The following is a 24,747-nucleotide window of genomic DNA, read 5'->3' as shown; positions in this document are numbered from 1 at the left end:
CTCCTACCACTGTTTGTTGTGTGGGCATCCCTGGGCTCGCTGCCAGGCAGCAGGTGTCTAGGGGTCCCATGAGTACTACCAGGCACTACCTCAGGTACCACTGGTGGTACCCATATGACTGGTTGAGAAACACTGATCTAGTTGGTCTTTAAAAGTCAAAATTAGCACTTTGGATTAAGCCCGGAAACGAACCAGCAGCCAGTATAGCCGCCGAAGCTGTGGCCCAACTGAGGGCCCAATCCTATCCAATTTTCCAGTGCCGGTGCAGCTATGTCAATGGGACATGCACTGCATCTTGCGGTAGGGCAGCAGTCACCGATGCCTCCTTAAGGAATGGGAACATTTGTTCCCTTACCTTGGGGCTGCATTGTGGCTGCACTGGTGCTGGAAAATTGGATAGGATTGAGCCCTGAGTCGAACCAACAAGCCCCAGCACCCACACAGGCAGGTTGCTGAAACTTGTATGGTTAATCATAAGAAGCAGAAGATTCATCAACTAACAATCTTTAATTTGCTGTCTTTATATGCACATTTGTAGTCCCTTTTCCCTTCCAAGAACAGAGGCATCCAAACTGGCTATCAATCAGCTAAAAACAGCAACACCATAATTAAACAAAAAAGTAAGAAAATTCATCAGCAAGAATCAATAATCAAACTAAGCTCAGAGAGAGCACCAAAAAATAAAATATAAAAGTCACACAGCAGAATTAAAATGCTTGCTAGAACAAAGCATTTTAAACGTCAATGGAACCCTGATATAGAAAACATTGATGTGACCATCTCTAATGGCAGGAAGTTCCACATATTGGGCGCCACTGCAGAAAAGGCCCTGTCCTACACTGCTGCTAACTGAACTTGAGAAAGCTGCAGACCATGCAAGACAATCCCAGGGATGGGTCCACATTTCCAGCACTGCTTGGCAAACAGCCCTCCATTGAGCCCTTTGATTGGGGCTCAAGTGTCACTCCACCGCCATCATCACGTGATGGCTAAAGGTACAGAGATGCTCTCAGGAATTGGCACTGAGCCCTTTGGAACTGCTAACCAGCATCTTGCATTTGGCCTGGAAATGAATCTGAACTCAGTGCAGACGAAACAACACCAGCCTAACACAGCCTCAGAATTAAACACTGACTTAGCTGTAGCAGCCTGAAATTTTCAAACTGATTTCATGGGCAGAGTCATGTAACTCACCTTATGGGCAGTCAGTCTTGATGTAACCCACTGCAGGACAGGCTAACAGATGACAGACTCGCCAAATTCTTCCTTTCTCTTCAAAAATCCTACTACTCACACTGGTACCCCCCCTTTTTTGCCAGAAAACCCATGGTTTGCAACATGTATCGTCCTATTTATATGCCCTTCTGCCTTCCACACGGGCCTCTCCTCCTTCAAATAATCCCGAAAATTCATTGTAAGCTTTCAAAACAATTTATGTAAACAAACATGGAGCATAGCTATTTGTATTGGCAGGGCAGTCAACTTAACAACTTAGAACAAGGAACAGATGGTCACGGCTCTGGGACCTGCTACAAAAGAAACAGTAGAAGAAAGCCCATCAGAAGGGCTCCCCCCTTCACTCCACACTCAATTTGGAGAAGATTACAGAGTGGTTCTTGTTTATTTCTTTGATTAAGCTGTTATTCTACGTACTCACGAACCTTTACTTCCCCATTTGATGGAACAAATTCACAAGACGTGCAACATCTTCTGACAGCCAGCCACATTCAGAAGCCTTCTTCCTTGACCTGTCCTTTCTGGGGCTCTCAGCTTCCTGAAAACAAGAAAGCAACCCAACATGCAGATGTTGTAAAAGCGATTGAACAAAATGAGAGAGAAATGTTTTTACAAGGGGCAGTGTCCCTAATCCTGGTTTGGAACCAGATTGGTTTTGACACTTGGTTAACATGGCAGGATTGGGAAGAAAAACATGAACACAAAACTGGGCTAGCTGGTTCAGACCCAGTCAGACTAATGTTATGTGTCTTACAAGAGTCAGCAGATGTCACATGTTGGAGATGGCACGATGGACAGAACTATCTTCCTCCAAAGAGCTCAGGGTGATACACCCTCTCTTTCTTATTATCCTTACAACCACCCTGTGAGGTAGGCTAAGTTGAGGCAGTGACTTCCTCAAGGGAACTGTTCAGATGCTCCCCTCCCATGTGCATCACAAATGTCTGGAGGGGGAAGCAGAACCGTACCTGTTAACCCTACCACCCCATGACGGCACACTCTCACACCAGGGTAAAGGCTGCCTCTATACGTTCAGCTATACACACATAGGCTTTCCACATCAGCAATAACCCGAATTACACAGGTCCACCCTGGCATTGAAAAAGAGGCATCACTAAGGTTTGCATCACCCAGTGCAAGAGTTCATTGCATCACCCCCATGATGAACCTCCTCCTGTACCAGACCATACAAAGCACAATATCATATGCACCGCCTAAATGCAGTGGCATCATTTGAGTTGGTGTAACCCCAATTAACTTTATTTAGTTAGTTTAATATACATATAATAGTATAAGTCACTCAACAAATCAGTAACCAACAAAAATCCAATAGCTAACTTGATGACACTCACACAACTGAATAAGAGTCCTGGTGTTAGCTCTGAGACATGGAAATGAGAAATGATTCGTACTAACACCATATTGGCTCTCTGCTGTGTCAAAACAACAGCTTATTGGCTCTTGGAACAATCAATCTCATTGGTCAGTTTTGCATTAAGAAAATGCACTTTTTGTTACATAAAGTAGTTGTATTTTCCTTTTCCAGTTATTTGGCTATAACATTTGATGGAATGGATATCTTTCAATGTGATTTCATTGCATTCTGCATTAAATTACGCATTGAATAATATATAACTTGGGCCGCAATCTTAACCCATTTTCCAGCACTGACATAAAGGCAATGCAGCTCCGAGGGAAGGGAACAAACATTCCCTTACTTTGAGGAGGCCTCTGTGAGTGCCACCCAACTGCAGGATGCAGCACACGTCCAATGGGCACAGCTATGCCAGTGCTGGAAAGTGGGTTAGGATTGCGCACTTGATGATATAATTTGAAAATACACAAATTTTCACAATTCTGGCCAATAGTGGTATCATTCCCCCTTAAGTGCTTCACCTGGTGTGGTCTACCCCCTGCACCCCCTATTGACACAACTGGAGGGAGGAATCAAGAGGAATCAAGTTGAAGGGCCCACCTGAACCAGTGAAGAGGCCTTGTAGCCCCACGTTTCCCTCTGAAGCAGCCAGAAATACATGTTCATTGGCACTTTCTGAAAATGACCTCGACGGATCTTGAATATGTTAATGTTTTGTTTTGGTTTCAGAACAAAAGCAGCATTTAAAGGCAAACTGAACAGATTTTTGTGTGTGTGTGTGTGTGTTTAGTTCGAAACGCTGCACTCCCCAAGGGCATTCAAAAATGCAAACTGAAAATTTCCCAAGTGTTGAAGTTATTAATTATTTCCTTTTTTATTTTTTTAAGTATAGCTTCCTTCAGTAACACTGCAGCTGACCAAGCCGAGGAACTGTTTTCTTTCTGCACCCTCATTCATGTTTACAAGCAACTGATCCCATATCCTACTCTCTGTGTTTTCCCTTCCTGTTCACAGTTTTTCAAGTGTCTAGCACTCACCTGGAGAGGGGCTATCTACTGTCAGGCTCCATCAGCCAGGAGGAGAAAAGGCTGTTTGAAACTACAGAAGCCTTAGTGTTGGAAAATGCCATTCCAGTGTTGAAAAATTATCTTCAAGCCTTTCAAATGCCCTTTTAGTGATCAGAAATTAATACGTCAATTTGTTTTTTGGTATCCAGCAATCAATATTTACATTAGATCTAAGGAAATTCTGTTTTACGTTGCAAATTAAAAGCTGAGATGTTAAGTAAACGTGTCATGACATTTAACAACTCTGTCAAACAGACCAAGAGGAACAGCTGGGCCAGAAACAAGGAATCAACGAGGTTGGATTAACCGTTGGCTAAGCATTCTTGTGCTTTAAAACACAACCACAACACAACCTTCCATCATATCTAGCTTGAACCCAAAGATTTTGGCAACTTTTATTTTTTTTAAAACAACTTCATGTATATTCCACCTTTTTGTCCTTTAGTACCACAGGTGGCCTCCCATATCAGCAGCCCCTGTATCCACAGATTTACTTATCTGCAGTTCTCCATGCTCCTCCCCACACACCTCTCCCCATTACCTTCCTTTTTCTTCTTCACTGTGGTGCCAAGCACACAATCTTCTTCCTTTACAGAACACCAGAAAAGGAACCCAAAAAGCAGGTAGGCAGGCAGCCTGAACGCTAGACAGAGATAGCCAGAATGTTAACAGGAAGCTTCCTGCTTCTTGCTACAATTCACTTCATCTCCTCCTTCTAGCATTCAGGCTGCCTGCCTGCTTTAATTTGCAGTTTCCATATCGGGGGGGGGGGAACATATCCCCTGCAGATACGGGGGAATGCCTATATTCAGCACAGCAGGAAAAGCTTCAGGATGGTTGAAAATTTTCTAAGCATCCAACAAAATTAGAGCATCTTCCCTGAGACCACCTACTGAGAACATAGCAGAGGCAAAATTTAATGATGGGACTTTTGTGGCACACAGGCAGAATGCAGCCATTTCACAGACTATGACTGTGAAGGATCAGATTAATATCATGAGGACTATTTATATATTCTGGTATCTTAAGCAAGTGAGCCATGTTCCATTGTGAAAGGGTTGGAGAACCCTCACCTGGCCAATGGTACGAGCCAATCAGTATAAAGCTTTGTGGGTTGACACACCCTGCCATATGGGAACTCACTTCAACCTTTCATTGTACCAAGAATATTATAAATTACTAGGGGGGGAGGCATCTCTGTAAAAATGGTAGAAAGTAAATCTCAGCCTGCTTTTCCATGTTCCATGCCAAAGGAACAAAAGTTGTTCCATGTTCCATGCCAAAGCAGTGAATGATTCTATTTCAGTAACAAGATAAAGTGAAGCTTTGAAAATTAATGACCTTGCCTCATTAAAGATCCACCATGCTGGACTCTTCAAACTAATCTTGTTAAGTATATGCACTAAAGACACAACAAGACATACAGATCAGCAAGATAATGGCCGACCATCAACGGTTATTAGCAGAAAAGAAGAACCCAAAGGCTTTTTTTTCCCCACCTAGGAAATGCCTTTTATCCCCAAGTGTTTGGTCAAAGCTTCCGCTGCAATGATGTCATTGCTTAAACAAGATGTGTTCCTTTTAAACAACACAGCATGCAAATGCATTCATTTAATTCTTCCAATGTCCTTCCTGCCCTTGTATCAGGTGCTCAATGCCACTGACTTTGCAGAAAGTAGCCAAACTGTATGAGGTGTAGCCATGAAGGACTACAAATTGGACTGTGTGAAAATTGGATGATGATGATGATGATGATGATGATGATGATGATGATAGAGAAACCAATGCATAAATCAAAACTACATGTCTACTAAAGATGATTTTTTTAAATTTCTGCAAATTATAACTTCTGTTTTATAATTTTTTATTGTACATGTCTCTTATACAAACAATGCACCTTTAATCATGCCCAGTTCAGTAAATATTAATTACATTGTTATCAGTAATATAAAGGAAATGCAATCTCGTTCTGCGGGGCCTTTCGTGATATCTTCACTAAAGGCATATTTGCAATCCTATTACAAGAAGTTACAATTCGAGCAACAGATCCGCCGTAATAATTCAGAAACAGAACCGCTTTCATATGGCTGTATCTTGCTGAACTAATGAGATTGTTCATTTCATAACTTCAGTTCCATTTTTTATTATTTCATCTATAAAAAAAAAAAATCCTGGAGAGTCCTTATCCATTTTATGAAAAAGAAAAGAAAAAAGAATAACCACACACACCAAACCTTTGCGAAATTCATTAAATAAGCATAAAAAATTCATTAAACAAGCGAATTGCATTCATGGCAGCTGTGATGCAAATGCCCTTTAAGCAATGTAAAAACTCCATATTGGTTTAACCTTTCATGTTCTGTTATTTCCATGTGGAGATATATATATATATATATATATATATATATATATATATATATATATATATATATATATATATATATATATCTTTATTCAAGGAATGAAAATTAAGTGCTGATCCCTTGATCTCCAGCTCGAGTGAGGCAGATTGGCCAATATAAACAGAGTCTGCTGATCACCAAACATTCTGGTTCATCCTCATTAGGCTTAGTTCTCACAAACAGCAGATGAGGCAGTAAGCCTGTGTATGGACCACACCACTCCAGCTCGGGGATCGTGCTCTTTTACATTCCACCATAAAAGGGAATTGCTCTGCACATCGAAAACTAGCTCATTCTTTGGCATTATGGTTGTTGCTGCGATCAGTGCACATGGTGCTTTGCAAAGAATGAGATGACAGAACACCTCTCTGAACCGTTTGCAGTCTAGATCGGGGGCTTCCAAACTCCAACCTGCAGGTCAGATCCAGTCCCTGGAACATTCATTCCAGGTTCGGCTGTGGCAAAGTCTTACTGTTCTGGTGCACAGCAACCCATTTTCACGCCGTGTGATCACAGAACCTCATGCCAGGAAGCCCCTTCCCCAGGAAATTGGGACAGAGCCATCTGGGGAGATTGACAGTGGAAATGGCTCCCCAGCACGAGGCTATGCGATTGCACAGCAAGAAAACAGGTTGCTGCATGCTGGAATGATAAGGCTTCACCACCACTGCGCCCCATCGACTGAATATTCCAGTGGAGTTTGGAGGCCCCTGGTCTAAACAGACACAAGAGACATAACAGGAGAAGGGAAGGAATATTGAGATGGGGAAGAATAGGCAATGGTTTCAGTTGTAGGTGCTTAAAGCTTAGCTAGGATAAGGAAAGAAACTGAAATCCTCACACATTTACCTAGGAGTAAGACCCACTGATCTCAATGGGAGTTCTAGGAGTGGCAGAAGGTGTACCGTTGCTGTCTCTGCTGTGCACCCCCTCTCCATAAGGCAGAGAGTCTGCCTCTTACCCTTTTACCTTTCTATCACTCACCACTTAGGGTCCAATCCTAAGTGACACGCCATCACAAATGCACTGTAAGGCACACTGACAATAGTCAGTGTTGGCCCAGCGCCAGAGCAGGCTCAGCGCAAGCCCATGCTGGACCAGTGCTGGTTGGAGGCTGACCAGAAGCCACCCAGTGCTCAGTGCAAGAGCTGAGTGGCAGAACGGTAAGTTGGGGTGAGCAAGAGGCGTTCCAGGGCAGGAGGAGGCATGGCAGGAGAGGGACTGGGACAGGAAGAGGGTAAAGATGGCAGCAGGCCCTGCCGCTGTATCCTATTCCCCCTCCTGGCCCAGGAGACCTAGCATGGGTCTCCTTGAATCTGTTGGCAACCTTCAGTCTCAAAAGACTCTGGTATCTCGCTCTGAATGGTGGTTCTGATACAGCGTCTAGTGTGGCTGAAAAGGCCGATTCGGGAGTGACAACCCCTTCCACACCGGGAGCAAGTGCAGTCTGTCCCTGGTCTGTCTCCCTGGCTATGGGCCTTCCTTCTTTGCCTCTTAGCCTCAGACTGTTGGCCAAGTGTCTCTTCAAACTGGGAAAGGCCATGCTGCACAGCCTGCCTCCAAGCGGGCCTTGAACCTGTGCCTGCTCAATAACAGGTGCAGATCCAAAGAGACCCATTGGGGCTACCTGGTTGCTACATGGGGTAAGAGAACATAAACTCACTTACCCCAAGTAGTCCTGGCGCTGCTTCCCAACCCCATGGGCTGCAAAGGTAGCCATTTCAGTACTGCTGCAGCCCTGGGCACTGAGACGGTCAGAACCGGGTTGCCCATTTAACCAGCAGGAAGTGAACCACAGCGGCTCCATCTATAGTGGTCTGCAGGAAGGGGGCAGCAGGCTTAAAAACACCCAAGAGGAAGGGTTGCAGTATGCGAGGCAGGCTATATTCTTAGCCTCCTCCATGACAAACGCACAGTCGTCTCTGTATTTGGGTGCAGTTATTCACATGTTCCATCCCAATGTGGATACAATCTGTGCACAGTCTACACAGGCTGGTGCTCTGAAAAAAAATGAACCCAGCTATAGTCATTTACAAGAAAATCTGTACTTAGATATCAGCTTCATGTTTTGGAGTACAACATAATGTGCGAACAGAGTCTCTAGTCTCTCAGTAACAGAGAAAACCCAGTCGGTGAAAATGACAGCACATGTTGCCATATTAACAAAACTATCTCTATCCACCCCGGTAACTTCTTTGAAAAATCAGTTCCCATGAACTGAACAAGCCTGAAACAGTATTCAAAGGCATTTATCTTAACCATTATTAGGTTGGTTTAAGCCTCCCTTGATACTTCAGTCTGGCAATAAGCCCCCAGGGTTCCTCTGAGATCCTTAAATACAAAGCATCTATGGAGAAAACCTTTTTCACCCAGGGCAAGATCTTAGAAGTAGCTTTGTTTGTGCTTACATATGTGTGTGTGTGTATATATATATACACAAACCTTAATGCCCTTCTCCCAATTACTAATTTAAGAAGCAGAAATACATCAATGTTTTATTGATAAAGTAAATTTGCCTTAAGTACACACAGTGAGCATATGCTGGTAACAAGGGGGCAAAAGCTTTGGGTTCCAAAGTTTTGTTTCTATGCAGAGGCCCTCAACCACAGTTGCACATGGTTACAAGTCAGTGGCATAGCTAATAATCATGTATGCCAGTGCCGAGCTCAAAATGATGCCCCAGAAGTGACATCACGCCCGTAGTTGGCAACCTTCAGTCTCGGAAGACTCTGGTATCGCGCTCTGAATGGTGGTTCTGGAACAGCATCTACTGTGGCTGAAAAGGCCAATTCAGGAGTGTCAATCCCTTCCACACTGGGAGCAAGTGCAGTCTGTCCCTGGTCTTTCTCCCTGGCTATGGGCCTTCCTTTTTTGCCTCTTTGCCTCAGACTGTTGGGCAAGTGTCTCTTCAAACTGGAGGAGGCCATGCTGCACAGCCTGTTTCCAAGCGGGCCGCTCAGAGGCCAGGGTTTCCCACCTGTTGAGGTCCACTCCTAAGGCCTTCAGATCCCTCTTGCAGATGTCCTTGTATCGCAGCTGTGGTCTACATGTAGGGCACTTTCCTTGCACGAGTTCTCCATAGAGGAGATCCTTTGGGATCCGGCCATCATCCATTCTCACAACATGACCGAGCCAACGCAGGCGTCTCTGTTTCAGCAGTGCATACATGCTAGGGATTCCAGCTCATTCCAGGACTGTGTTGTTTGGAACTTTGTCCTGCCAGGTGATGCTAAGGATGCATCGGAGGCAGCGCATGTGGAAAGTGTTCAGTTTCCTCTCCTGTTGTGAGCGGAGAGTCCATGACTCGCTGCAGTACAGAAGTGTACTCAGGACGCAAGCTCTGTAGACCTGGATCTTGGTATGTTCCGTCAGCTCCTTGTTGGACCAGACTCTCTTTGTGAGTCTGGAAAACGTGGTAGCTGCTTTACCGATGCGTTTGTTTAGCTCGTTTGTTTGTTTAGAGAAAGAGTGTCGGAGATCGTTGAGCCAAGGTACACAATCACACCCAATTTCATGTTTTATAAAAGTGAAAATGGGTGAAAATCTGCCTCTTGCCCCCAGCAGCTTGCCACCCACTTGCTCTGCTGCCTTCCCCCAGCCAGTGGCATAGCTACGACATCTAATACTGGGGGTCAAAGAAAATTTTGTAGCCACTCCCACCACGACAAAATCAAATTTAATTAATTCAGTAAATAAAAAGTGTGCCGCACATTGGTTAGAGACAATGTGCTAGGGTGAAGGGGGACAGTTATTCTCCCCCTGCTAAATATAAGAGGAGCACCATTTGAAAAAAGTGCTTCTTTTTATCCAGTTAGCTGGGGTAACTGTATTATGATACATGGGAATGAGAGCTGACTCATATTAACACCTTATTGGTTCCCTGCTGTATCATAACAACACCTAATTGGCTCTCAAAACAATCTAATTGGTCAGTTTTGAATTAAGAAAATCCAGTTTGTGTTATATAATACAGTTGTGTTTTTATTTTCTGGTTATTTGGCTATAACTTTTGATAGAATAGAGATGTTTTGACGCAGTTTCTGTTGCTGCATTCCGCATTAAATTCCGTATCGAATTGTATATAACATGATGGTATTATTCAAAAATACCAAGGTTTTCACAATTTTGGCCACTAGTAGCAAGCTCAGGTTGTTGCCCCCCTGAAGCTTGTTGCCCAGTTCAGTTGTTACCCTCTGCACCTCTTTAGCTATGCCAGTGCTGCATGTGGCTCATTCTCCATGTGTGTGAGAGAAAAGTATTATCAGAGACTCTTCAAAGGGTACAGATAGTCCAGAATTTAGAAGAGAGTACAGAAGAGAGTATAGTATTTGCTTTTTGGGTTCAAAACCTGGATGAAGAACACAGCAGCCAGGTAATATGAGCTTATTTTAAGACTTATCATGTATCAATACACCAAAGTTCATCAGATCGCAAAGAAACTGAAATGTGAGAAATGGTGAGCTATGCGCTGTGTCATGTGTTAGTGTTTCTCATGCATGCATGTACTTACAGGAAAATCAAAGAAAACCAAAGTGATGCACCAGCCAGCTCTGAAGGCCAAACACCAAAAGCCCACCATCACAGTGAAGGGACAAAAGCTGCAAGCAGTGAACCAATTTACATACCTTGGCAGCACCCTCTCCCGCACAGGGACAATTGACATCGAGGTCCACTGCAGAATCGCCAAGGCAAGTTCTGCATTCGGCAGACAGCAGACCAATGTGTGGAATCACCGTGAACTAAGCCTTGCTACAAAGCTTAAAGTCTACCAAGCAGTTGTGCTGACTACTCTGCTGTATGCCAGTGAGACTTGGACTGTTCGCAGGAGGCACGCTAGGCAACTGAACCAGTTCCACACGACTTGCCTCCGCAGACTTAAGAACATAAGAACAGCCCCACTGGATCAGGCCATAGGCCCGACTTCTGAGGATCCGGTGGCAGGACAGGATGCCAGATACAGAAGTCCTCTTCAGAGCAGGACTGCCGTCAGTTCACACCCTGCTGATAAAAGCGCAGACACGCTGGGCAGGGCATGTTGTAAGGATGCCAGACCACCGCATCCCTAAACAGCTATTTTATGGTGAGCTGTCTCAAGGAAAGCGATCGCATGGGGGACAAAAGTAGTGATATAAAGACACACTGAAAGCCTCTCTCAAGTCCCTGGATATTGACACCACCACTTGGGAAATCCTGGCACAAGATCGATCGACATGGCGCATGCTTATCCACCAAGGCTGTCAGACATGTGAAGCCAGAAGGACAACCGTAACACAAGAGAAGCGTGCACTCCAGAAAGCCAGAGCTGCAAATGCTGCAACAGTGGTGCCTACACATGTCTGCCCAACATGCGGCAGAACATTCCGTGCTTGTATCGGCCTTATTAGTCACCTGTGGACACATCGTGGACAGTCCACAACCCGTTAGATGTCAAGGTCTTCTTCGAAAGTGATGGACAAACATCATCATCATCATCATCATCACTTACAGGCATACGTGCTAGATACAAGATCGTAAGAACATAAGAAAAGCCAGTCTGGATCAGGCCAAATACTCAGCTAGTCCAGCCTCCTGTATCTCACAGCGGCCCACCAGATGCCTCAGGAACCACACAAGACAACAGGATTCCTGCGTCCTGGTGCCCTCCCTAGCATCTGGTATTCTGATGCATCCACCCTTATAATTGGACACTTGGCTTCTAAAGACAGGGGGTTGGAAGGGACTTATGCCTCAAAAAATTACAACTCTAGCACCTCACACTAACAAAGTTTTAACAGTGGTCACAGACACCTACCCACAAAAAGAGACAAAGTAGGGCAGCAATTTTCAACCAGTATGTAATGGCATATTGATGTGCCACAAAAGGATTGCAGGTGTGCCATAGGAATTTGGAGCACAGTGGTTGAAAATCGCTGAAAAACTCTTCGGGTTCAGTGGCTCTGTTTTTAGGGCAACTATCTGAATTGTCTGTCTCTCTTCCTCTGCCAGCTCAATTCTTTTGTACAGACAGTGGTCCTAAAAAAGAGCCACTAAACCTGGAAGAACCTCCCAGAAGCTGGAAGTGACATCACAAGAGGCAAAGACCATAGAGATCACCATAGAGGGCAGTGTACCTTGAGAAGAAAAATATTGAAAATGGTGTAGAGCCTGATGCTGATTCCTAGAGACTTCATGCCATTTCAGGAGATTGGTAGCCCTAGTTTCAAAGGAGCCACTTGAAGGAGAGGGGTCAGCCTTCATCTTTTGGTGGTGGGCTTCTCAGAGGCAGCTGGTTGGTTATTGAGGGAGCCTACGGGCTTTTTCTTTTTGGCATCCATAAGAAACTGAACTAAATTGTACACTTATAAGTCATGGTTTTCCAATGTCACCAAACAGAAAGATCATATTTTATGGCTTCAGCAAAAGGATGGTTCCAAAAACCACCTAACCATCTTATTCCATATAACTGGTCAATGTGGGAAGCTAAAATGTACTTTTGCGATATCTGACCCGCAGGGAGCTCAGTGGGAATTTTTGCTCCGATTATGTTCCATTTTTCTCATTGCTGGGCACTACTAGTTAAAAATGCCACATGACATTCAAACAAACCCTTACACATAAGTAGCGTAAACATAAAAATACTGCCACTGGGTATAAAGTTCTCAACCAGGCAAAAATTCATTCCAATTATATCAGCTGGCACATTAAGACATATACTATTTAAAGCGCAAAAGAAAGAGGTTACAATGTAGCCACAAAATGCACAAGGAGGGAAAGAAAAATCCCAACATCACAGAAATTCCTTAATTTCATTTCTTCCCTTGTTCGCTTCTTGATATACCATATGTTGTTGCAAGCGCTATGAAAATATCATAGTAAGATCGTAATTATAAGGTTTGTTGAATTATAGAGCAAAGACTCCACTTATTGACATGTAAATGTGTACACTGGTAATTGAAGCATCACAAGTTTCTCTTTCTGTTCTGGAGTCCAGGAAAATATTTATCTACCAGCAGTTGGAAGAGTAACTCAACAATGTACTGAATTCATAAGAGGAAGGGGTTATTTATTCGAGTCTTGACCCCTTCTCCCCCACACCCAGACAGATATATTTCAAACAGTGGCTTATGAAATATTAGACATTGGTAGTGTATGGGAAGTTACAAAATTTTAAAAAAATAACAACAACAATCATCAGATGACTTTTTTAACATAGCAAGTATTCCAATGGTTCAGATATACCAGAGACAGCCCCAATTTTCTGGTTCATAGTGGTACATATTTGGGAATCCCTTGGGATACTGTTTAATCCAGTGGTTCCCAAACTGTGGATTGCAACCTAATTTCTGGTGCATCACAGGCCTGCCAAAGCTGCAACGTAAAATGGCAGACAATCCAGAAGGTGTGTCTGGATAACGCACCTGTGCGTGCCCTGTCATTGCGTGTCACATTTCCCGAACTGTGGCTGTAATCCTAACCGCACTTTCCTGTGAATAAGCCCCATTGAACAAAATAGGACTTACTTCTGAGTAGACCTGGTTAGGATTGTGCCCACAGTGATGCACTGCACTGTGTCTCCCAAACTATGTGTTGTGACACTAGGTGGCCAATGATGCCATAGGCACGCATGACCAGACACAACTTCTACGTCTTCTGTTATTTTACGCTTGCAGCCTCCTGACCTCAGAGGGTCTTGGATCTACTGCAGAGTGGGTCACAAGGTAAGGAGTTTGGGAACCCCTGGTTTACTCTCAACTGCATCCTCACTGTAGGGGTGTGTAGCGTTGAGACTTCATTTGATGCACAAGCTGTGATCAGGACCCAGCTGTGGACCTTGAAGTGATGAGTGTTAGAAGCTGAGCCACATAGTAGATTTGTAGAGGCCTGGACAAGAGTGTGAGATCAGTTGGGGTGGGGACTAAAGGCCAAAGGGGGTGAGAGTCATCTAAAATGAGATCAAAGTCACTGGGCACTAAGACCCTTTCACTTACCTATGCACACTTTGCTCTGATTGACTTTAGAAAGAGCTAAACTTTGTACAGAGCAAGGGTTGGCAAGGAGGTGAGGTAGGCCTTGATGGAAGGATAATTCCCTTAAGTTATTAGCTGCTGTCTGCTACCTGAGGTTCTCTGCTGAAGCTTTGCATTCTGCCACTAGGTGATGGAGAGAGAGACTTGTTCCTCTTCTCTGTCAATACGGCAAATGCCAGCCTGAACATAGTATCACCTAATAGGCAAGTACCAGACTGTCTTGTATCCAGCCCTTGGTTAGAAATAGACAACAAAGCCCCTATTTTCATATATGCAATACTGTACAACCTGTGGCCAGCCCAACCAAAAGCAGCCTGCTAGCCATGCACAAACATTCCGGTAACCCTATCTCCTTGTGTTGTTGAAGTCTGTAACTGCTAAGAATTCCTCTCTCCCTCTGAATCTGCCTGTAATGCCAGAAAGGAAAGACATCATATTTGAGCATCATTGTAACGGTGCCTCTTAAAGGCATGGGTCAATAAACAGCATAATGAAATGTGACAGTAACTTCATTTGTAGAATATACAATGAAAAACCCATTAGGGCAAAAGTGCTAATTTCAGGTGTGTAATCTGCATAATTGCGATGATTTTAGGGGATCTGGTTAAAATAAATTGGCCAAGCAACTCAGTGCATTACTGCAAGCTTCGCCCAGCCTTCATTTAAAGGCTATCTCTGACTCTATAGTATTCCTTTACATTACATTGGCATCCTTCAGTCTTGGAAGACTATGGTATCGCGCTCTGAAAAGTGGTTCTGGAACAGAGTGTCCTCTCCAGCGTGTGAAGCCTGGGTAAAGTAGATATGGAGGATAGACTGTTACCCATGCAGCAAATCCCCCCTCTCCATGTCACTGAAATGGTCCAATGGAAAGGCAGAAGCCAATATGGTTGGTTCCAGCGGCGTCGCAGGAGTTGCCAGAACGTGACTGTGTTCAGCCATGAACTGCCTCAAGGACTCCGGCTCCGGATTTTTCCTCAAGGTTGACTCCTGAAGCCTTTTCCATAACTGGATGTAGCCACAAGGCAGTGGAGGTTTGGAATCAGAGTTTTCCTTCTCTCAGATGAGCTGCCTTCCCAGGCTAATGAGTTCCATCTACCCAATGGCTGTTTAGTCGCCAGTATTCCTTATCTGACCTTATATCTCTGCCTTGCTGCAGGCTGGCATGAGAGTCGTTGAAGATTAAAACTGATGGAAATAATACACAAATAGGTGCAAGGGCTATTTGCAAAATTGTGTTCTGCAAAACATAAAATATTTCTACTGTTAAAACAAACTGAATCATACCATCTTTGCTAAGGCTGAAATCTGATGCACACTCACCTGGGAATAAGTCCCATTGAACTTACTTCTGAGTAGACATGCAAAGGATTGTAAACAACATATTGCATAGTTATACTGAGGGAGCAACAAAAGATGCAAAAAAAAAATCAATCATCACATTCAAAATAAATGGTATAAACGCCAAGCCCTATATTTGCATTAACTAGTGTTTAATCATTCTTGGCTTTTGTGTAGAACTTTCTGAATGCAAAAAGCACCTTCTGTGTGTTTTGATGGTGATTTCACAATATCTTCACTGTTCTTATACTGCAAACAGGGAAGGAATGGCTTGTCTCAGGTCATGTACCAAGTTCATCACAGGGCAAGATTCAGGACAGGAAAGTCCTGATTTTGCAACTTACAATGCAACCCTAGATGTATCTACTCAGAAGTAATTCCTATCGAATATAGCAGGACTTGCTGCCAGGTAAGTGTGTTTATGATGGCAGTTCTGCCCTCCCAACCATTACAGTATGTTACACCAGCTAAGGTGATTTTTTTTTAAATTACCAAACACTTCATTTTTTTTATGCTTATGTGATACAAACTCAGCCTGTATTTTCTACTACTTGTAAAAAAATCAACAGGACTGGGGGAAAAAAACAAAACCACAGCTATCCATACACTCCAACATCACATACAAACCTATGCAAGTCTACTTAGAAATAAGCACCCCTAAGTTAAATGGTACTTACTCCCAGGTAATTACATATGGACAAAACGAGACTTACTTCTGAGTAGGCATACTTAGCCTGTGCCGCCTGTAAGACTATTCACAGATAAGTAGTTTTATCCAGACTGAGAAAAGATATATGAGTGAAGTCCAAACACTTTTTAAATGCAGCCTTGTCTCTTGCATTTGACACAATTTTTCTTTCTCAGAATAACACCTGGCTGTTTGATTCATGAATCAACCTCTTTATAAAGATTGTGGCTCAAAGCTGCACCTGTTTTTCATCAGGTTTATACTAGTTGCTGCAGATCCCATAGTCATATTTAAATTTCTAGCCTGTCTGTTTGCATCCATTATTCTTTTTATAGCTTGGTGACGATTACTTCCTACTCTGGCTAAATATAACAGTTGCAGTTTTCTTGTGGCCGGGCATTTTATGACACCCACTGAAACAGAAAAAGACACTTTCTGTGGTATTGGCATCTCCTGTTACCATCCGAGTAGTACATTAAATTCTGTGTTATTTATGGCCGAAGAGGGTATACTGATGTTCACAAACACAGGAAAAGCCAGCCACATGACAAAGGAACTTCATCAAGAGGGCACAAATCAAATTTTTACCAATGTTTGCCAAGAAACTGTAACTAGAAAGAAACAACAAGAGCCGTTAATGGGTAGCCTGTGATGAAATTGACAGCGCCAACAACTGTAAGTCCACCAGTGATACAAGTGCCAACATGGCATCCTCTATATCCTGCAGGAAAATTTTGGCATGTTGAGGCCTCCTTGGGGTAAGGGAACATTTGTTCCCTTGCCCAAGGGAAGGCCCATGCTGGCTCAACAGGTCTACCTGGTCCTGCACCCGTGATATTGCTGGCACAAGTCAGCCTTGACCTGTGAAGGTGGATCAGGCCTCTGGAGGGGATAAGGATTTGGTATACAAAACTGCTGGTGAATCCACCCTGTTCATGGACCCGATCTGTCCTCAAATTCCTGGAGGATCCTCTTTGGCTTTGAGCAAGCAGCAAAGGGATTGGATCACAGACTGGAGCTCCTTCACGGGGGGGGGGGAGGCAGAGTGTGGGGGTACCACTTGTTATTTTATCACCTCCCAAACTCAATGTAAACCTTCAATCAATGCACCAGCCCTGAACTTGAAAACCTCTCAGTTTCTCTCTCCACAAATCCTTCATTTTTGTTTCATAGCCCAAATCTAAAGCCTGCGGCTCTGCCAGGTGCAGCAGCACAAAAATGGCTACCACAGCATCCAGCAGCACTGCCGAGGTCGCCAGAGGTCTCCTCTGGGGAAGGAACTTTTCAAGGGGACAACAAGATGGAAATAGACTGGATGTGCATTTCTTAATCCTAACTGAAATTTACAAATCCAACTTCCTTTTTGAAACAGAGAATTCTCAAAGGCTAATATACAACAGCTGCGCCTATAGATCATCTACTTTGTACTGTCTGAAGCTAACATCCCACAAAATGCATTCTGAAAACTCTCTCTCTCTCTCTCTCTCTCTCTCTCTCTCTCTCTCTCTCTCATCACCATAGTATATTTAAATGGATGATCAATAGAATATTTCCCCATAAAACATTTGGTTTGAAATCCAATTTTAAGTGCATTACAGTTTTCTGTGCACCAAATGAGGGAGCTTCATCATACACCCTCATCAAATATGAAAGAAATACAGCTCAGATGAATTGTCATATTTATTTATGAGTCTATAAAAATATATTGTGATAGTCTTGGCACATTTTTGGGGGATGCCAGCTTGAACTTTGAGGAAAAGTTAAAAGCCTGAAAGGGAACGGAGCCTTGATTTATTATCAGAATGTTTTTAATTGCAGTTGCGATGAGTCACAGGTAAAAAAGATGTTCTTTCCTTAATGGCCACATTTCTTGCAAGGGGTTTTCTCCTGCTTTAAAAATGATATACTTCTAAGGTTTTTCTTTTATTGATTTGGCAAGATTTACTGTAGATTAGTGCTGCTTGGGTGTAGAAGCACAAGTGGTCCCAATATCCTAAGAGTAGGAGCCTGGAGCAGATGGTACATCAGGGTCCACCTGGGATGTAACCAGCATGCTGTACAGAAAATGTAAGGGAAGAAAAAAGACTGGCATTAGTTGAAAGGAAGTCTTCTGGTCTCTCAAAGTAATAAGTAGTGGATACTATTTGGTTTTCCTTCTTGGAGACATTGCAGCTATAGTTGCTGGACAAACTTATTTGTTCCACTTACGTGCTACTCTTCCATGCAAGAGCACAGTGTAAGCAATCTCCCATTCAGGCAGTTACCAGGATCAAAACCGATCAGCTTCCTCTGCTGAACTGTATCATCAACCCTCAGATCTGGGTTTAGGACAACACAATCATGAACAGCAGAAATATCTATAAATTTTGCAACATTTTGATGATGTCTTGGGGTCAAACTACGCAGAGCTATGCAACTAATTCTCTCCCTTCCATAACATCTGACTGAAGTTCCTTTGTGTTGTGACATTGATGTCCTGCGTGTCCCCAGCCGCACCACATCATTGGTGTCCATAGCTGGAACATTATGACATCACAGATCCATGCATTAAAGAATGGGAATGAGGACCCAGATGCCTAGTTGCTGTTTTCAACAGCATGCATGCATTGACTGTCAACTTCAAGTTTGGCCATCAAGCAGTTATAGCTATAGTTATAGAAAAGAGATCTTGGAAATAGGAAGTGCATTGAGAACTTCACTCTGTGTGCTGCAGCAGTGAAAAAGGAAAAAAAAAATCAGTATGAGAAAAGTATGGAAAATAAAAAAGCAAATCCCATTATGCCATTCTAGCAGTCTGTAGAGTGTCCAAATTGTCACCAATAGTGCGTCGTTCTAGATGCCCCATCTTGGAGATTGCTGTCAACATCAGACAAAGTACAGCTAAAAAAGCAGCTTTCCTCATGAAGAAAGGCAGTACAGTTTTAAGCTTAGAACAAATGGACAGAGATTTATAATACAGCAAACAGTGTGGCAAGACATGAAGCAGGGGAAAATGCTCCTTCATGTAATAATGGAAAGAGTATGGAAAGGTCTCTTTAGAACTAGGGACCAAAGGTCCCTATAGAAAAGAGTACCTGGAACTGTAGAATTGTAAAGAAATATATAAGACCCCACTGGGGATTTCTAGACTTGGTAGGTGCAAAATAGATTCCAGGCAGCCTTCAGCCTCTCTAGGAGGTGCTGACTTTCTTAAAAAGCAAATGATCTTGAAAGATTCTCAGACTCATATTTCCAATTTGGTTGCATAATGTCACCTCTCCCCAACTATGCCCTGAATTTCTCCTTGACTGACAAGTCACCATACATTATCTCCCCTATTAAATCAAGTGAGGTGTCATATTCCATACCATGATCTACCTTCTCTGGGAAGTGAGGGCTCCTTATTTCTGCTTCTCCTCTCCTTCAGACAATTAAAACACTTTATCACCATCCTGGTGTGCACCTTCTTGACATCCCATCTATCCTTCGGGTTCTTTTTCCTGCATTCCCCAACATGTAAATCACTGGTTTGGCAATAGTGCTTTTGAGAGGAAGGCACATCATCAGCCAATTCTGCAAATAAGCCGGCATAGACTCCAGTTTGTCAAAACAATTAGTGTTCATTTTGAGTTTATTCAGTTAGATCTGCAATGACTGATCAGTATAAATTATGTATTAGGCTTGCCCAGATGCACTTGTTTATTCATGCATGGACTTGAAGAATTTCCATCTTCCCCATGCAAAAATATATACAAAAACACAAGGCTCAGGCTCTAATTTAGATACCGACTTTGGTCTCAGCAGCAATTTTTACTCCCCCCCCCAATTGTACTCTTAAATTTCAGACCCTTTGAATCTGCTCTTATCTCTCTTGCAACAGGGTTTCTCCACTCCCTTTTTCAAGAGAATAGCACTTTACCTGGTTGATTCAATCCACCCATTGTTTTATTCCTCTCCTTCCCCTCTTTGGAAAGGGGAATGCAATTAAAAAGCATGTCTGTTAGCACTCCGAGAATTATCTTCTCAATGAAAAAAGTCACTCTGAGAATTATCTCCTCAATGAAAAATTCACTGCCCAAAGTAATCAGTGTTGATATCACCAAGAAGATGAAAGATTGTACTGGAAGCTCCCATGCTTTTGAAAAAAAAAACCCATTCCTAATAGCAATTATTCTTGTGGGGGTAAAGTTTGAGTTTATGGATACAATTTCCCAGCACAGACAGACAGAGTACTGTAATACTAGTAATCGTAGTTGTTGTTGAAATTAGGATTTCAGTAATCAGACTGCACTCCATGAAAGCCTGATCAATTAACAAATGAAGCCAAGTCACCAACACAATCTTAAGAGGTCCAGAAAATCAACACTATTTCTCCGTGAAATCCAGCCTGGCCTAAGAGTCCTTTCATGTAAGGTTTATGCCAATGTTTACAACTCCCTCTAAGAAAGAGGTTTCAGGATTTCTGACAGGCTGTTTCCCAGCCAGCTAAGTGAAACGGAAGAGATTCAGCACAAGCAGTTGTGGAACAGGAGAGCAACAAAAGAAGACAGCAGTTTTGACTGCCTTGGGGATGAAAAAGAAATGATATATATTTAAATATATATATAATTTCCCCAACACACACACAGAAAGGGGCAAGCAGGTAGAATAGGTAGAAGATTGCATAGTTTTCTTATAGAAACATAGTTCAATGTGCTGGGTTGCAATAAGTAATTTAAAATGGTCACATGCTACAGACTAGCGCAAATGTACATACATAGATTATGGGATGGATAAATCACTAACAGGCCATAGAGAGAGGACCTGATTGCAAAAAGCCATCTTATAAAGCTTTCTTCAGCTGCCGGACACCTCACAGGTAATTAATTTTTCCTTTACTTTTCTAATTAACAAATATACTGATTTGCATTCTCTAAATTGCAACATTGATTCTGCCCCTCTTCCTCATCCATGGAATGGTAGCTTTGGTTTCACATTTCTCTGATGCTTTGAAGGACCAGAGAGAGAGGAAATAAATAAACATCCTGCATTAAAAAAGAAAAAGACAACTGCCAACAAACGTAGTATGCAGCTTGCCCCCCTACATTATGTTAGGAGAGAGCTGAGAACATTTTATTCCAGCTGCGATCAGAACAGTTAAGAACTGTGTTGAGAATGTATGAGAAATATATACTCTGTGTGTGTGTATACACCACACAGAGTATATTACAGACGCTCTCAACTCACATTTCTTAAATCTTTTGACATATACACGCATACATAAAAATTGCTGAGCCAAGTGATTTAGAACAAGTCATTTTATTTCACTATAATTAATGTACTCTCCCCACTAGGGATTTATGCAATTAAATAATTAGCCTTAATGTCACCCAAGGGTGTTCTTAATGACTTTTCGTATACATTTGTCTCCGTTAACAATAACTCAACCTGATCAAGCCACTGTTTTTGTGGGGGAAAACCTATATTTTCTTTGCATTTCCAAATTTAAAAATAAATTAACAGATTAGCCCGATATAAGGCTTCATTTTCATCTTTTTTTTTTTAAGGAGTTCGAATCAACTCTGGGAGAACAAATAGGACCTTGCTATGCAGAGGTGTAAGCTACATTAATTGCAATGAAACCATTACAGGTCATCTTTTTCAAAGAAAAATGATATAGAATTAACTTTTTAAAAAGTGTACACAATGGATGTGATGTCACCACAGCCATTTTAGCATAATGAAAGCTGATCTTTAAAATTCTGCCCTGCTTTCATGATGAGTCTCTTGTCATACATTAGATCAGTGTAAAAAGCAAATGAAGGTATTTATTACACCAGCATTTCTGAAAAATCAATTGCGTTAACTCTTTAACCTGCTTCACTTCAGTCCACAAAGCCCAAGCTACATGCACCCGTGTGTGGGCCTTTTCACACATTACACAACAACAACTCCAAGTTTGCCACCAGGTATATGTTCAACCTGTTAAGCCTCAGTCAACCTCTACTCTCTGATGTGTGTGCCTGTGCAATGGGTGCATTTTCAACATCTGGTGTTGCATTCATACCATGTATTTTTCAGTGCAAAACTGTTTAAAAATAAGATAGAAATACATCTTAAAAATATTGTATGTGACAAATGCCCAATAGTGCAAACTTATGCGTGCCTACTAAGAAGTAAGACCCACTGAGTTCAATGAGACTAACTCTCAGGTAATTGTATATAGGACTAAGTGTAAGTCCTGTTGAATTCAAATGGGTTTGTTCTGTCACCTAGATGCCTATACATACCACTGAAACTCATTCCAAGGAATGCCTCCTTTATGAGCACCAAAAGCTCTGCATGATTTTTATGCTACATAGATGCTCCACAAGCTTTTTTTATAAATTAAAAGGGGAGGTATCTGGAATGTGGCAAGTGGGGACATCAGCTCATACTCATCAGTCTTACTCATATTCTACCAATGGTGTGTTTCTGCACCACAGCCAATGGTTTGTTTTTGCACAAGTTTCAGGGGACCTCAAAAAGAGGTAAATACAGAACACTATTTTTTTTTTTCATTTTGGGGGAAGGGTTTAGCGTCCATGGATATTTGCATAAATTCACTTGGTAGAAGAGGGCTGGCTTCTCCCCCATCTCCCTTTCTCTGTGTAGCCTGCTGAATAAATGCAATTGGTGGGATGGACAGGTTGCCTTCCCACCCCATGATCTCCCCTTCGGACAGGGGCACTATTCCTGTGCTTGCCATGGATGCCATTTTCCTTAGATATGCCACTGAGGGGAGGAAGGTCATTACATTGAGCCTTACTGCCGTGACTCAATGGCAGGGAATTGCATGTGCTTAAGGCTACACTCTTATGAATACTTAGCTGTAAGTTCCATTTATTACAATAGGGTTTACTTCCATGTCAACTTTATGCAAGATTGCACTTGGTGCCACTGTGTCAACTCAGATGATGTTTTCTACTCTGTATGCTTCACCAGTGCCCTGCAATTTGTCCAGGTTTTCATCTTAAATAAAACCTTTGCCAAAAGAGACAGCCAAAAGAACAAAAGAAAAAGCATGAGTTCTTTGATTTACAAGAAGATTGGTGAAGAGTCTTTAGAGCACAACTCAGCAACCTACAGCCCCTGATCCCAAACCAGCCCTTTTTTGGATGGGCTCCTCATTGCAAACACAAGAGCAAAAGAAAGCTGTAGGCTGCAGGAAAGGCGTTTGCTTTGCAGTGCACCCAGGCACACATGACAGCCTTCTAGGACTATTCTCCAACGTAACCTGAAATGATTGACTGTAATGTCACAAAGTGCAGCAGGAATATTTAACCCATTTCTGCACAACCCAGAGGTGTACATCTGGGTTTGATCCCTGTTGCATATATGCAACGTTGGGCAGAAATGACTTAAAAGAAAGAGGAAAGTTTTCTTTTTTATATATACCGTTGGAGAAAGAGTGCAGTTGCTTTCTTTTAAGGAGGAGGGTAACAAAACTGTGGCACCACCCCACCCCGCTCCAGGTATACACACACAGGAAGGCACAACAGTGAGAGGGAGTATGCACCTACAAGAGTCAAACCAAGTTTAGAAACTTTCCAACAAAGTTGGAGAGGAAGAGGGAAAGAGGGGGAGGCTTGGAAACAGTAGAGATTTCTACCTGACTGAGCGTATTCCATCCCCTGCAGAAACAGGTTGACTCTGTTTATTCTCCTTTTTGGCCAGGGAGGGGGTCTGTTTCTCTTCTCTAATCTGAATCTAAGTTGTTTGATCAGATTCTTCCAGCTTCACTCGCGGCTCTCTAGCGCCACCCTTAGAGAATGTGCGCAACTGCAGCTCTCTTGCAATCTAGGTTTGAAAAAAAATGTCACTCCCCTGGTCATTCGACTTTAAAAAAAATGTCACTCGACTCCAGAGCAGGCGACAAGAGGGAGGGGTGGCGTGTTTGGCTTTTCTGAGCTGATCCAGGCGAAATTAGGAAGGGGTGGGGTGAGAAGGAAAACCTGATCTAGTTCCCTTTCAGGTGGAACCTGTTGCAAGGAACCATGTGCTATCTATGTTTGTTTCTTGCACCTGGTCAATTTCAAGAGCTTCTAAAGGAGCCCTTTACACGCTGGGAATTGGAGTGCATGGGGTGCTGCTGCTGAATCAGGTCAAAAGGATCATTTGAGGGCCTGAAAGGCTAAGGGGGAGGGATCTGATTGGAGATATGAGGTGTAGGAAAGTGACCTGGATTTTTCCCATTGCTAGAATGATTCCATGATAACATACACTCCAGACTATCTTTTTCTGTTATTTGTATCAGTAATTTCCTTAGTACTTATAGGCTGCAATCCTAACTACACTTTCCTGGGAGTAAGACCCATTGAACAAAATAAGACTTACTTCTGAGTAGACCGGGTTAGGATTGTGCCCATAGTCACAGAAAGAAGGAAGACTCCGGAATAACCCCTGGTTGTGTGATGTATAACCCCCCCCCCCCCACACACACACACACACAAAGAGGAAACTCTACCTAACACTTGAATTCATTTCTCATACACACGAACAAGGAAGACTCCAGAATAACTCCTAATTTTGGTTCACCTACACAAAAAATAATTTAAAAGAAAAAAAACACCACCCTCAGGGATTCTATAATGATCACTTATTCTCTTGTATACAAACACGCACTGCAGGAGAA

This window comes from Tiliqua scincoides, chromosome 9 (assembly GCF_035046505.1).
Source record: "Tiliqua scincoides isolate rTilSci1 chromosome 9, rTilSci1.hap2, whole genome shotgun sequence".
NCBI lineage: Eukaryota > Metazoa > Chordata > Lepidosauria > Squamata > Scincidae > Tiliqua > Tiliqua scincoides.
The sequence above is the reverse complement of the archived record's forward strand: the minus strand, read 5'-3'. Positions refer to the sequence as shown.